Source organism: Sinohyriopsis cumingii, chromosome 10, assembly GCF_028554795.1.
Source record: "Sinohyriopsis cumingii isolate HCF-2022 chromosome 10, ASM2855479v2, whole genome shotgun sequence".
In the NCBI taxonomy this organism is placed as follows: Eukaryota; Metazoa; Mollusca; class Bivalvia; order Unionida; family Unionidae; genus Sinohyriopsis; species Sinohyriopsis cumingii.
The window spans coordinates 46,623,103-46,637,903 of record NC_142970.1 but is presented as its reverse complement, the minus strand read 5'-3'; the positions used below and the strand labels follow the sequence as shown (position 1 = coordinate 46,637,903).

General features: G+C 34.1%; 1 protein-coding gene across 1 annotated transcript in view; it reads left to right on the top strand.

Moving 5' to 3' along the window:
* LOC149789984 (puromycin-sensitive aminopeptidase-like) overlaps nucleotides 1–4,387 on the top strand; it is a 36,481-nt gene extending 32,094 nt beyond the window's left edge. The window contains exon 5 of the mRNA XM_089972066.1: nucleotides 2,387–4,387. The gene's annotated coding sequence lies outside the window, so the exon portion shown is untranslated. The remainder of the gene's footprint in view (nucleotides 1–2,386) is intronic.
* The last annotated feature ends 10,414 nt before the right edge of the window (nucleotides 4,388–14,801 follow it).

Genomic DNA, 14,801 nt, shown 5'->3' with positions numbered 1-14,801 from the left:
CTAAAAGATCCATCCATCCATCTATCTATCTATATATTTTTTGTTGTTGTTGTGGGGTTTAACGCCATTTTTCAGCACACGATAGGCTATACATGGCGGCTAGTATTAATGGTGGAGGAAGAACCCGGGAAAACCCCGGAAAGAACCACCGACCCACGAGAAGCTACTGGCAAGCTTTCTCACATACCCACATTGGCTGAATCAGAGACTCGAACCGCCACAGACAGAGGTGAGATGGCAGTGATCCGTAACGGAGAGCGCTTTAGACCACTCGGCCACTCGGGGCCCTTCTATCTATCTACGGAAACATATGTGCAATGCTATTATAATTTTCTTATGTGTGTGTGTGTGTGTGTGTGTGTGTGTGTGTGTGTGTGTGTTACAGAAAGTGAGAAAGAGAAAAAATCAGGGACGCGACATAACATTTTGAGAAAAATAGAATTCTAATTTTAGTCCAAATTTATAACTATCACATATCTTGAACTTAAAAAAACACCATATAATTTTAATCGCCCTTTCCCACTTTTATCTGGAACGTATCTCTTTTGTATATACGGATTATTGGTTCATCCAATCCACAATTTCCAGGCTGGAATATTTTTAAAGTAAACCAACATTTAAATTTAGTATCAGACATTTGAATTTTCATTGTCAATGTTCATTCATTTTAGATATTATTTGCATTTGTATTATTTAATATCCACTAAACTTTCTCGTTCACGCATCAGTGCATCTGTTGTTGCTTCTGCAAATGTAGCAAAGCATTAGACAATGCTTCATTTTAAAAATTTTGTTGATGTTTTATTTTTAAGGAATTGCCTTATGTAAATTTACACATTAGCATTTTTAAAGTTCAGCTTATGGGTTCAAATGAAATTGCTAACGTATTTTCCAGGTAACCAAAAATGTGTAGTGATATTAGGGTCCATGGAAAAGACTCTAGATCAATCTCTTTTCGATGTCATTTCTATTTTTTATTTGTGGGGGTGGGTGGTGCCTTTTTGCAATTTTGAAGGCGTCTCATGTTTCAGATTTTTACAAAATTGTTTTCTTTCTTGTGTGACGATATATCCGCGTTCATACTTTTAAGACATTTATGTGCTGTAGCCATCATTTCTGGATCAAGGTAAAAAAGAAAACAGAATGGAGAGCAATGGATTGATTACTATCTTAAAGATGAAATTTTTCCTTCATTGTAACACAGACAGCGATTGTCATTATCAATTTATTATAACACAGACAGCGATTGTCATTATCGATTCATTGTAACACAGACAGCGATTGTCATTATCGATTCATTATAACACAGACAGTGATTATCATTATCGATTCATTGTAACACAGCGATTGTCATTATCGATTCATTTTACCACAGACAGCAGTTGTCATTATCGATTCATTATAACACAGACAGTGATTGTCATTATCGATTCATTTTACCACAGACAGCAATTGTCATTATCAATTAATTTTACCACATACAGCGATAATCATTATCGATTCATTTTAACTTAGCGATAGCCATTATAGGTTCATTTCAACTTGGACAGCGATTGCCTTTTTAACTTAGATAACGATTTCCATTATCGATTCATTTTAACACAGACAGCGATTGCCATTATCGGCTCATTTTAACTTAGCGATTGTCATTTAACTTATATAGCAGTGTCCATTATCGATTCATTTTAACTTAGCTATTGCCATAACCGGTTCATTTGAACTTAGCGATTGTCATTCGATTGCCATTACCGGTTCATTTGAACGTAGCGATTGTCATTCGATTGCAATTATCGGTTCATTTGAACTTAGCGATTGTCATTCGATTACCATTATCGCATCATTTTAACTTAGCGATTGCCATTATCATTTTATTTAGTTTGTTACTTAGTTTGTTATTTGTAACATTGATAATTTTGTTACTCGATTAGGTTTCGTAGCTTGCATGCAACTTAATTAAAACTGTTTTCTCCTCATGTTCAGTTTAAACTTTATGCTGCATTATTTGGAAATGTATATTAATATTTTCAATATAAATTTTGATATTAAAGCTTGACTTAATAGACCTACAGGTATCTTAATCACATGAAACATGATTTTTTTTCTGGGGTAGTTAAAATTTTTGGGCGAGTCTTTTGATGTGGAAACATATAACATTGGATATGAGTGCGTGTCTGCATCGCATATCTTCCCGTGATCTCCCCACTAACAACCAATCGTTTAAAACAAAACCAAATCATAGTTTAAACTTTTAAGATAAAATCAAAGCACATTACAGTTGTCTTTCTGTTCCTTGATTAGGATATATCCTCATATTTGCTAACAACTGTTCACTGAATGCCAACTCGGAGTCTGGCATGGAATAACTGCATGAACCATTTCTTTTCAGCTTGTGACAATTTCGGTCTCACAATCAAGACAGAGGTGATGCACCAACCTGCACCAGGAAGGCCTTACATAGAGACTACCATCAGAGTAAATGGCCAAACCCCTCCTGGCAGTGGACAAGTTCACCTATGTCATACAAGTCTGCTGTATGCTTGTGAAACCTGGACCGTGCACAGAAGCCTTGTCAACAATCTCAGTCATTTTCACATGGGCTGTTAGAGGAAACATGAGGATAAGATGGCATGACAGGGTCTGAGACACTGAGGTTGTCAAATCGGCAGGCATTCCAGTCATCCACAAGCTGTTGATGAAATCACAGTTGAGAAGGGCAGGCCATGTCACCAGGATGTAATAAGAGCGACTTCCAAAGAAGATCTTCTACGGCGAGATGAAGAAGTGAAAGCGATCTCTGGGTGCTCAGAATAAATGCTTTAAAGATTCCCTCAAGTCATCCATGAAACACTTCAACATTGACCCTGTGCCTTAGAAAGATCACACGAGCGCGAGCAGCGTAAATCTCATAATTTAAGCACGTTCTGTATTGTTTCATCAAACGCAGCGGCATGCCTTGTCAAGTGTACCACAGACAGCCCAGAGCACACATTTTCTTGATCAGGCACTCACATACTCACAGAGATCAAAACAGTTTGTGATGTCACGGCCATCTTCGAACTTCCTCCACAATTTTTCAATTTTTATTTTAGGTCTTACCTCTCTGTCATTATTTACGTAGATAATGTGATATTTTAAAGGTTATAGCAGTACTAACATAATCCTTTGTTCTGTCCACTTGTGTAATCTTTACTGAACACGTGAATGCTAATATTGTAGCATCCCCTGCCCCAAAAATTAAGGATAATATCGTGTTATACGTTTTGGATTCCTATGCATCAACGTAACATAGCTTTTTCCGCCCCCACTCACCCACCCACTCACACAAACAATCTTTTGATCAAACCGTTCACACATATGGTTGCTGTAATATACAGATTAATCAATTTGTTGCGTGTCCAAATGAAATATTTCTCTCACAAATGCAAGTAATACCGTTTCTTTGTTCACACAAAAATAATATGACGTGAGATTTTCTTACATGCATCATTATCATGAATAGATATGATCAAATACGTTAAGAAACGGTTAGTACGAATATGGATACAACGAATCTGCTACAAATTAAAAAAAAAACAAAAAACGAATGGCAGGTACAACATCCTAATTAGAAAGGTTCCAGATGGTTTGTTAAAAACGATATTTTGCATTCTAAAATGAGAGAGAGAGAGAGAGAGAGAGAGAGAGAGAGAGAGAGAGAGAGAGAGATGTGATGTTTTGTGTTTATTTGCTTGTTTTCACATAAAACATGAATATTACAACATATATGAATGCATCTTGTAGTTTTCATATAACTATCTATATATCTATCTATATTTCGATCTATGTATCCATTTGCCATGTGTAGTGACTCAAATGTTTAGGAATGGTTAATGCAATGTGGCTAATCATAACAAAATGGATAAACAGAGATGAAAAAGTACTTTATTGTAATACAAGCAGACAGCCATACGTACACAGAAGAAAATGAATCTTGTATGATCCTAACTCACGAAGAGTGCTTTTGCAAACCGGACCAGAGGCTTAATCTGCTACGTTAAGAATATAGATCTATCTATTATGTTTCTCTCTCTATGCAGAACCTATTCAAATATAGATGTAGGACTGTTTGAAGTCTGACTCGCAAACCGTAACTTCTGGTGATTTCACATTATCATTAAAAAATCTTTCTAAAATTGTTGATATTTTTTTAAATAAACATTTCGATAATTCCAAATTATTTTTACTCGATGTCTTTAAGATTTTTTCTTTTTTATTTATTTATTTTTGTATCATAAGGGAGAGAAAAGTACCATAGGTTCATTATTGTAAAGTGATGAATTTGATAGAGATTAATTTGTGTTACATATTTAGTAATTTACAACTTGTCTTTCCAAATATATATATATATATATATATATATATATATATATATATATATATATATATATATATATATATATATATATATATATATATATATAATTAAATTTCAGCATGATCTTATTCCACTGAAGTAATTTATGTAATAATGTACTAATGACTGTAATAATGTACTAATGACTGTAATAATGTAATAATGCTGTCAATCTGACTTATATTGCATTTACTGTGAGAAAAAATATATCGTACGTGGCTGATGTACATGCATGCAAAATAAGATACTAATATTTTCTTCATATGTTTCGTATTGTAGCCTGAGTGTAATAAAGAATTTGTCGCTACATTGTGTGTTATCCTCCAAAGTGTCCTTTAAAACTGGTGTCACAATCCATAGCTGGGGGGGGGGGGGACATTTAATGTGGAAAGTTGTAACCTTAAGAAATTAGACATGTATTATCCTATTAAATATGGAACACTCATGTTAGATTTGATGCAAATGCTATTTTTTATGAAATGGTTTAATATGGACTATACTATATACAGTCTCAATTAAATATAGTCAATTTTTTTTACCAGTGATTTATCATAGACTATGCTGTAAGTAGTCCTCGTTAACTGTAGGTACATTTTACCAGCAATTTATCATGGACTATACTGTCTGTAATATCAGTTAAATGTAGGCACATTTTTATCTCACCTTTCAAGTACAGGTAGCTATTATTTGGACCATGTATGTATGTATGTATGTATGTATGTATGTATGTATGTATGTATGTATGTATGTATGCCAACATTATATATATATATATATAGTTACAACTCTGTGGTCATAATCTAAGCAACAGAAAAAAGCGAGGCCAACAAGAAGCTTTAAAAACTTAACGCACAATTTAATTGTCAAAGTTATAGATTAAAGTGTGAAAAGATCGTATAGTATTATGAAAGGAACGTACAGTATTATGAAAGGAGCGTACAGTATTATGAAAGGAACGTACAGTATTATGAAAGGAGCGTACAGTATTATGAAAGGAACGTACAGTATTATGAAGTGATTTAATTATCAATGTTATTGATGAAAAAGTGTGAAAAGATCGTATAGTATTATGAAGTGATTTAATTATCAATGTTATAGCTTAAAGTGTGAAAGGATCGTACAATATTATGAAAGGAGCGTACAGTATTATGAAAGGATCGTACAGTATTATGAAAGGAATGTACAGTATTATGAAAGGATCGTACAGTATTATGAAGTGAATCCAAGCTAATCTTGGTAAAGATCTATGAAAGTCCAAAAGAATGAAATGTTCTGTATAAATTATAACACCTGAAATGTACTGGTCCTCACAGAATCGTGATGTTGTCAAAATGGCGTCTTCCAGAACTTCCTTGGATAATTCACAATAGTTCCAAAATAATAATATAGGCTAAATAATGAGCCCTTCTTCGTTTCACTGAACAGTCCAAATAAATGTTTTTCCTCTCGAATAATGTCAAAGCACCTTGGATAATTCACAATAGTTCAAAAATAATAATATAAGCTAAATAATGAGCCCTTCTTCTTTTCACTGAACAGACCAAATACATGTTTTTCCTCTCGAATAATATCTAAGCACAACATAAAACACATATACAGACTTACACCAGGAAGACAAGAAATGAGGATGACTTCTTAATAGGAAAGAATATGATTGCTTCGTTCTCTCCTTATATGCACCCTCTATTATGACAATGTTTCACAACACACCCAACGTTACAGATCTTACTACTCATTTTATCTCAAAATTGCATATTCATATGACCTAACCCAACCAATGTAAAGTTACTGAATTCTTCTAGAACCGTCCAAGCCTCATCAGCCAATAATAAGTCGTCATCAAATCTTATTACTAAGATTATTATTAGTAATTGTCAGCACATACGTAAGCATCCATATAGATCTAACTAAAGATAATCTGTGTAACTTAAAGCCATGAATAAAAATGACAAAAATGAAATAAAATCATGTACCAAGAGCCAGAAGTTATATATATATATATATATATATATATATATATATATATATATATATATATATATATATATATATATATACACACACACACACACGCACACACCCCGTATTTACCATATATGTTGGGACACCGTATTTGTTGGGACACCATAAATTAATTTTAAAAGTAATTTTTTTGTGCACTGTATGTTCTGGGACACATCGTTATTTTCGAGTCGTAAGTTGTGGGACACCTTTAAAATCATTCGAAAATTACATGTCGCAAATTGCACTCCAGCTGAAATTTTATTTAAAAAAATATAAAACTGTTTAACTGAGATAAAACTCTTTAATCCACTGCAGCAGCATCTCATCAACACAACTCTTCTCTGCACACGTACTATCTATTTGTTTGGTACATGAATATTTTTTTTATAGTTTTCTCCTACCGTGAAAAATTGTTAGAGGCAACACACCACCTGAAGCGGAAACTGCAAGGACAAAAGTCAGATTTTTAAAAATCTGCACTAGTCTTGCTAATTCTCACACTTCTGACGTCCATCTTATCGTCAGTCCATCCATGAATGCGATCAAAGTACACTAGAGTTTCATCCATGTTAATGATCATATTGTCAGCGAAATGATATATTTCTCTTCTGGCCTTCACGAATCACGTGATTTTATTTTCTCCAAATCTTCTGGATGATGCTGGGTCATCGATGTTCGCGCACGAAGCACTATATTGTGTAACTTTAAAAATTGTTCCATTGTTTCGCTATTTTTTCAAAATTTTCGTGAATAGTGGTGAAAAGGAACAAAAGTTAGCTTCCATATCGCGGCTGTCTTTGAATATTCAAACCTAAAAAATAAAAAATCGGCACACTTAAAGAATCCATAGTCGGCTTCCGAGGTCAGCTTGCTTTGCAATAAAATAACCTTTGTACTGATATCCTTTAAAAAAAAAATTCGGCTTCCGATTCCAAAGTCGGATTCCGACGTCGGCTTGCTTTGTAATAAAAATAACCTTTGTCTTTGATGTCCTGTCGGTAAGTTCAAAGAAGAAATTTACTGCTGGCTGCCAGTTGTGTTTATTTACCACAAGGACTTCTATGATCTTGTCATCTGTAGTAATAATTAATACAAAGGTGCACTGATGTCTGCGGGTAAATAGTAATGATACTTTTGTAACCCGCGCCGGCGAAAAGATTGTCACTTGCGCTCAAGTGAATGTGTTTTCAAATAATGATTTTTATTTGCGAGATACTGTCATACAGTAAACCTGGATATAAATTAATCTTGGCTATTTTGCACCTAACACCGTACCATACATGAATGGCAGTTGTCTTCAATATATCGGTTGATTATTTCCTTCTCGTTTGCGAAATCGTATGCTTCTCTTCTGGCCTTAATGAATTTATCACATGATTTTATTTTCTCCAAATATTGCTGGGTCATGGACATCTGTGCACAAAGCACTATATTGTGTCACTTGAAAATTTGTTCCATCGTTTCAGTTTATTTTCGAAATTCCCGTGAATAAAGGTGAAAATGAACCCAGGTTTACTTCCATATCTCGGCCAGCTTTGTATAAAAAAAAAAAGAAATCGGCTCACTTCACAGATCCTATAGTCAGCTTACGATGTCGGCTTGCTTTGCAATAAAATAACCTCTGTATTGATATCCTTTACAAAAAAAGGTAACCAAAGTCGGCTTCTGAGATCGGCTTGCTTTGTAATAAAAATAACCTTTTGTCTTTGATGTTCTGTAGGTAGGTTCAAAGAAGGAGTTAACTGCTTGCTGCCAGTCGTGTTTATTCATCACCAGGGCTTCTATGTGCTTGGCATATGTGGTAAGGATAATTTTGTAACCCGAGCTGGTGAAAAGATTGTCACTTGCACTCAAGTTAATGTGTTTTCAAATGACGATTTTTATTTGCGACATACTGTCATACAATAGACCTGGATATAATTCAACCTTGATTATTTTCCACCCAACACCGTGTCATGCGTGTATGGCGTCTTCAAGATATCGGTTGATTATTTCCCTCTTGTTTGCGATTTTGTTGGGTCCAGTTTTCAGTCGGATAACATGTTCAAACCTTTGAGTACAACCACAACAACACACAATTGTTTCTTAATGTTCATGTTAATGATAACGTGGTGTGTGGTATCGGACATAATTGATACACGCTACAGTATGGAAGCATACGCCACTTATACGGATTTCATGGAAATATTTTATTCTTTAATGCTTATGTTGAAAAAAGAAATAAATGATAACACAAGGTTAGTTTCTTTCTTTTAATTATTAATTAAGCGTTTTATTTATCTATTGTATTGCAACGTGCAGTGTGTGTGTGTGTGGGGGGGGGGGGGGCAAGCACAAATGCAATATAAATTTATTTCGTTTCTTAAGCCTTGGGACATATGACCAAAGTGAAAACAATGTTTCACCATCAGTTCTGGGACAGGAAAAATAATTATTGTATCGTGTCCCAACATATGCGGTAAATACGGTATATATATATATATATATATATATATATATATATATATATATATATATATATATATATATATATATATATATATAGTTGTACTTTGATATTTGAAAGTTTGTGTGAAATACATCATGATGAGAATTACGGCCCAACAAAAATTTGGGTCACTGTAACCTATAGTCATACTTCAATGACTTTAGCACAATTGTGTGTTTGAAGATTATTTATCAATCGATGATTTTGCTAGAATAATCAATCAATGTGAATGTATACATTCCTAATAATGCCACAATCAAAGAATGATGCTGTGTTCTACACATCACATCGTATTGACCTAGGTTAGCTCATTGCCAAAAAGAAGTCACATAAGTAGGTCACCCAGATATGTATTTCAGGCTTCACTTTGATCTGTTAATCAATATAATTTTATTTTATTTTCTAAAACTCTATGCATGCAGGAATCATTTAGATGATTGTATGTATCTATGTTAATACATACCATTTCCACAAATAAATGTCAGTGTGACCTACATTTCAGATATTAAAAGCTTATCATTTGCATTTAACCCATGACCATACTGATAACCTGGAATCATGGTGCATCTGGATAAGTACTACCCTCTCGTTTTAACTAGGTCATTGTGATACATATTTGACACCTTAATGGCTTTGGTCGATTTAACATATTTTCGGTCCTTCTTAAACTAGGTGATTTATGCCTCTCTCCCTTATACCAAACCTATATCAGAAAAGGTCGCTGTGACCTATATTTTACCTTGTAACAGCATACGGAGAGCTGTATTTAGCTCCTGACTATATATATTTTTTTGGCATGTTATGTGTATACTAAAACTTGGGGATGCATCTTGACGAGCAGTAGGTCAACATCAGTCGCATTTTCTGCTTTACTGACTTGGGTTAAATTGCGAGCTTGATCTTCATTATTCGGATTGTTACTGTTGTATTCGTGAAATTGATGATGATATGCATCTGTGTTATATATATATATTTTTTTTTTTTTTTGACTTGCTTAAGTTTGCGCAGTTAGCTCATGACCACAAGCGTTGTGTGACACGCTATATTCACATACGTTAGTGTTCCAGTCACAAAATTGGAATATTGGATGCATCTTATTTACTTCAATACCCATAAAACCAAAGGAGGTTACTGTCGCCTACATTTTATGCTTTGCGAACATGATTTTGGTATTTGTGTTTACGATCACATTGATTCATCTGTGCCAGAGTTAAATACATCCTTCCCCTTCTTGAAAATTTATTTGTGACCAAGGCAGCTGGAAGAAGTAATAAATATGTTTATTCAAGTGTAAACGTTCTATATTGATAACTATATATTGTAGATTGCCATATGTTACCATCAGCATGTTAACCGTCTATTGTACATTTGATTAAGTATAGGAATCAGGTGAGTGGACTGCCTGTTGCATGAGTTTCCTGTGACGCCTCATCTGCGACTCATGAAGATAATTAATTGATGCATTGACTTTGTACTTATCTCTGGCAACCTCAAGGTGACTTGTCTGTCATCTTTGCCTAGTCATATCTGGCTTTTATGAGTTAACAATGATGCTAGCTATTCGAGCAGATTTAAAGAACATTTATTTTAAGACAGGAATACGGAGAAAGTATTTATCAATTGATTAAAAACTTACCACAAACAATGTATGCCATATATATAAAAAGTTCCGTCTTAAGTGTGTTTTATCTGTTTTACGCTCTGTCGCAGTATATAGATATGTTGTTGGGTGGGTAGGTAGGAATGTAGGTAGGTAGGCAAGTATGAAGGTAAGTGAGTACCAGTATCGCACTTCAATATTAACCATACAGTGCCAACTAAAAGCTAATTTTTAAAATTTTTCAATGACTAAAAGTTCAAATGTTAAGATTAGAGATTAGAAAAAAGAAAATCTTTAGTTGGAAACGCGACCAGCATCAGCTTAGTTAGAATTTATTTCCTGCATAATAATGTCTACAATGGTTACTGGAGAATTTGTTTACTTTCTTTGATGTTATATATATATATATATATATATATATATATATATATATATATATATATATATATATATATATATATATATATATATATAGTGGAACCTCATTACTCCGGACAGCTTTGTACCTAGGGGATATATAGTTGAAATAACTTAATGAATACATCTATTTACTTGTGTTTATGTCGTTTAATTTTAACATACACTTGTACATAATATAAGTTTAAACAATACCTGCAAATCTTTTTTATGCTGCTCGGTATATCAACTCGAATACCCTTGCATGATCATGTCGCCATAATGCATGTAATGTAAAATGTAAAACTAACAGGAACTGACACCCTGCAGTTAAATGCGCTACTCAACTACTACTAATGCAATACAGTCATGGTTACAAGTCGTTGTTGGCAATTGTTATAGCTGCTAATAAGCCAATAATTAACGTCACCTTTTACTCTGAAATGAAGCCTTATACTGTCCAAAACTTACATCAATCAACCTTTTTGTTCAAACTGCGACTGTTACATACAATTAGTAAACAACAAAGAGACTTAATGACACGTACTTCATTAAATATATGTTATGTCAGAAGTGTGGACATTTTGATTCCAGTGTGTTTATTGCATTATTAACACCCACGTCGGCGAGAAGAACATACTGACATTGTTTACACAATTGCTGAATACCGTCATGCTGCTTTAATTTTTTTAACCAATTATTAATTTATAACTTTAACGTGCCACTAGAATTTGACTAATCAGAGATTAATATATTGACACACCACCAAATTCTCGTAGGACGGATTATGTACAGATTGTCACGGCAAGTTTTATAGCAATATTACACTTTAGTCCCCGAGTTTTATTTCCGCTGGAATTTCTGGATTAAAGGAGCAAGTTAAGGTTTAGGTATTCATTTCCCGTTGAAATATGTCTGGTTTGCGAGGTTTCCGGAAAAACGGATTCTCTCTCGCTGTGTGTCTCTCTGGTCACTAATAACAGAGTTACACTCTTAAAGTAAATACTTGTTATTTGTACACTTTAGCATCAGGGATATTGTTCATAACATTTTGTATGTATATTTGTAACCTTTGTTTCCTTATTTCCTGAGCGGCAATTCACTAACTGTGTTACAACAGTTCATATCAAAATGATAACCATTTGGGAAAGGTGGCATTATTTTTGGTTCTCTCCCCTGGGATCTTGTGAGAAGGTTACAGGTTTAGTGCGTACAAATTCCATTAAATATCATTGTTTGAAAATGGTGGTGTTGGAAAGTGGTTTTATGTGGATAAAACTGTTGTACCCAGACAAAATGAAACAGTATAGCATCAACACCCAGACAAAATGAAACAGTATAGCATCGATAATACGTATGACATCCATACAAAATCATACAGAACAACATCGGTAATACGGATGACACCCAAACAAAATCATACAGAATAATATCGATAATACGTATGACACCCAGACAAAATCAAACAGTTAGGATCGATAATACGTATGACACCCAGACAAAATCATACAGAACAACATCGGTAATACGGATGACACCCAGACAAAATCATACAGAACAACATCGGTAATACGGATGGCACCCAGACATCATACAGAACAACATCGGTAATACGGATGACACCCAGACAACATCATACAGAACAACATCGGTAATACGGATGACACCCAGACAACATCATACAGAACAACATCGGTAATACGGATGACAACCAGACAACATCATACAGAACAACATCGGTAATACGGATGACACCCAGACAACATCATACAGAACAACATCGATAATACGGATGACACCCAGACAACATCATACAGAATAACATCGGTAATACGAATGACACCCAGACAAAATCATACAGAACAACATCGGTAATACGGATGACACCCAGACAAAATCATACAGAACAACATCGGTAATACGGATGACACCCAGACAAAATCATACAGAAAAACATCGATAATACGGGTGACACCCAGCCAAAATCATACAGAATAACATCGATAATACGGATGACACCCAGACAAAATCATACAGAATATCATCGATAATACCGATGACACCCAGACAAAATCATACATAATAGCATCGATAATTCGGATGACACCCAAACAACATCATACCGAACAACATCGATAATTCGGATGACACCCAGCCAAAATCATACAGAATAACATCGATAATACGGATGACACCCAGACAAAATCATACATAAGATCATCGATAATACGGATGACACCCAGACAACATCATACAGAACAACATCGATAATTCGGATGACACCCAGACAACATCATACATAATAGCATCGATAATTCGGATGACACCCAGACAATATCATACTGAACAACATCGGTAATACGGATGAGACCCAGCCAAAATCATACAGAATAACATCGATAATACGGATGACACCCAGACAAAATCATACATAATAGCATCGATAATTCGGATGACACCCAGACAACATCATACCGAACAACATCGATAATACGGATGACACCCAGACAAAATCATACATAATAGCATCGATAATTCGGATGACACCCAGACAACATCATACCGAACAACATCGATAATACGGATGACACCCAGACAACATCATACAGAACAACATCGATAATTCGGATGACACGCAGACAACATCATACAGAACAACATCGATAATACGGATGACACCCAGACAAAATCATACATAATAGCATCGATAATACGGATGACACCCAGACAACATCATACAGAATAACATCGATAATACTGATGACACGCATCATGCAAAGGTATCAAGTGAGTAGCTAAAGCACTGCCCTGTTCTGTCTTTGTGTAAACTACATTAACACTTGCAAGCGATCCGCAAAATTTGTGTTATCGTTTTTTTCTTCATCTATATATCATTTATGTGTGGAACTTTGCGTTCGGTTCAAGAGTTTGCTGACTGATTTATTGCATCTTACCTACATTATCTATTTTTTTCAAGTACATTACGATCGTCACAAATATATAGGAAATGGCTACAAGATCTTGGAAGATTTGCCATACATTGGATATCTTTTTTGTACAGATGTGTGCGACATATCGCTTTACACCATGTAAAATCTCACTTTATTTAGGAAGAGATCTTCTCCGCCGTTACAAATCTGGGAACGTTTTAAATGATGTAAACAAAAATAAATACCCATTACAAATACGTTCTCTGCAGAAACTTATAAACATACCTATGCTCCCTATATCATGTTTAATGCACCACCTTTATATACAATTTGAACAGCAAAAGTTTTAAATTTGACTTTTTACTTGTCGAGTCTCCTTGATAAAATAGAACTGGTGAAGAGTTCTTCCTGACTAGCTGTGTACAGGAAAGGATAAGAGAGCCAGTCTACCGGAAAAATCCGTATCTGATACATACATTGTTTCGAGGCATACACATATATGTTTAACAATGGCATATGAACAAAATAATTCAGGTATTTTTTTAATATTTAAAATTCTTAATTTGTCTGCCATGTATCAATCCATAAATATAAAAATATGAGAGATACGAGATAAGAGATTAACAAGTGGAAGAAAAACAAAAAAACAACCCAGCTAAAATAATTGTATGCAGAGATTTTTCATTTCAATTATCTATATACACACTTTATAATTTGTACATCAATTAACCACGTGTTTTACTATAATATAATATAATATAATATAATATAATATAATGTAATATAATATAATAGATAAACGCATTATAATTTGTACATCTTCAGACCATGCGTACTATTTACATAAGCACTTTATAATTTATAATATTTATAATCTCATAACACTGGTAATAGTTTTATATACACATGGTACGTATAGCATTAAAGAAATCTATCTGATTTTGTCTTGCTCTAGTGAAATATGCCCTCAGCCATATGCAATGAAATCAT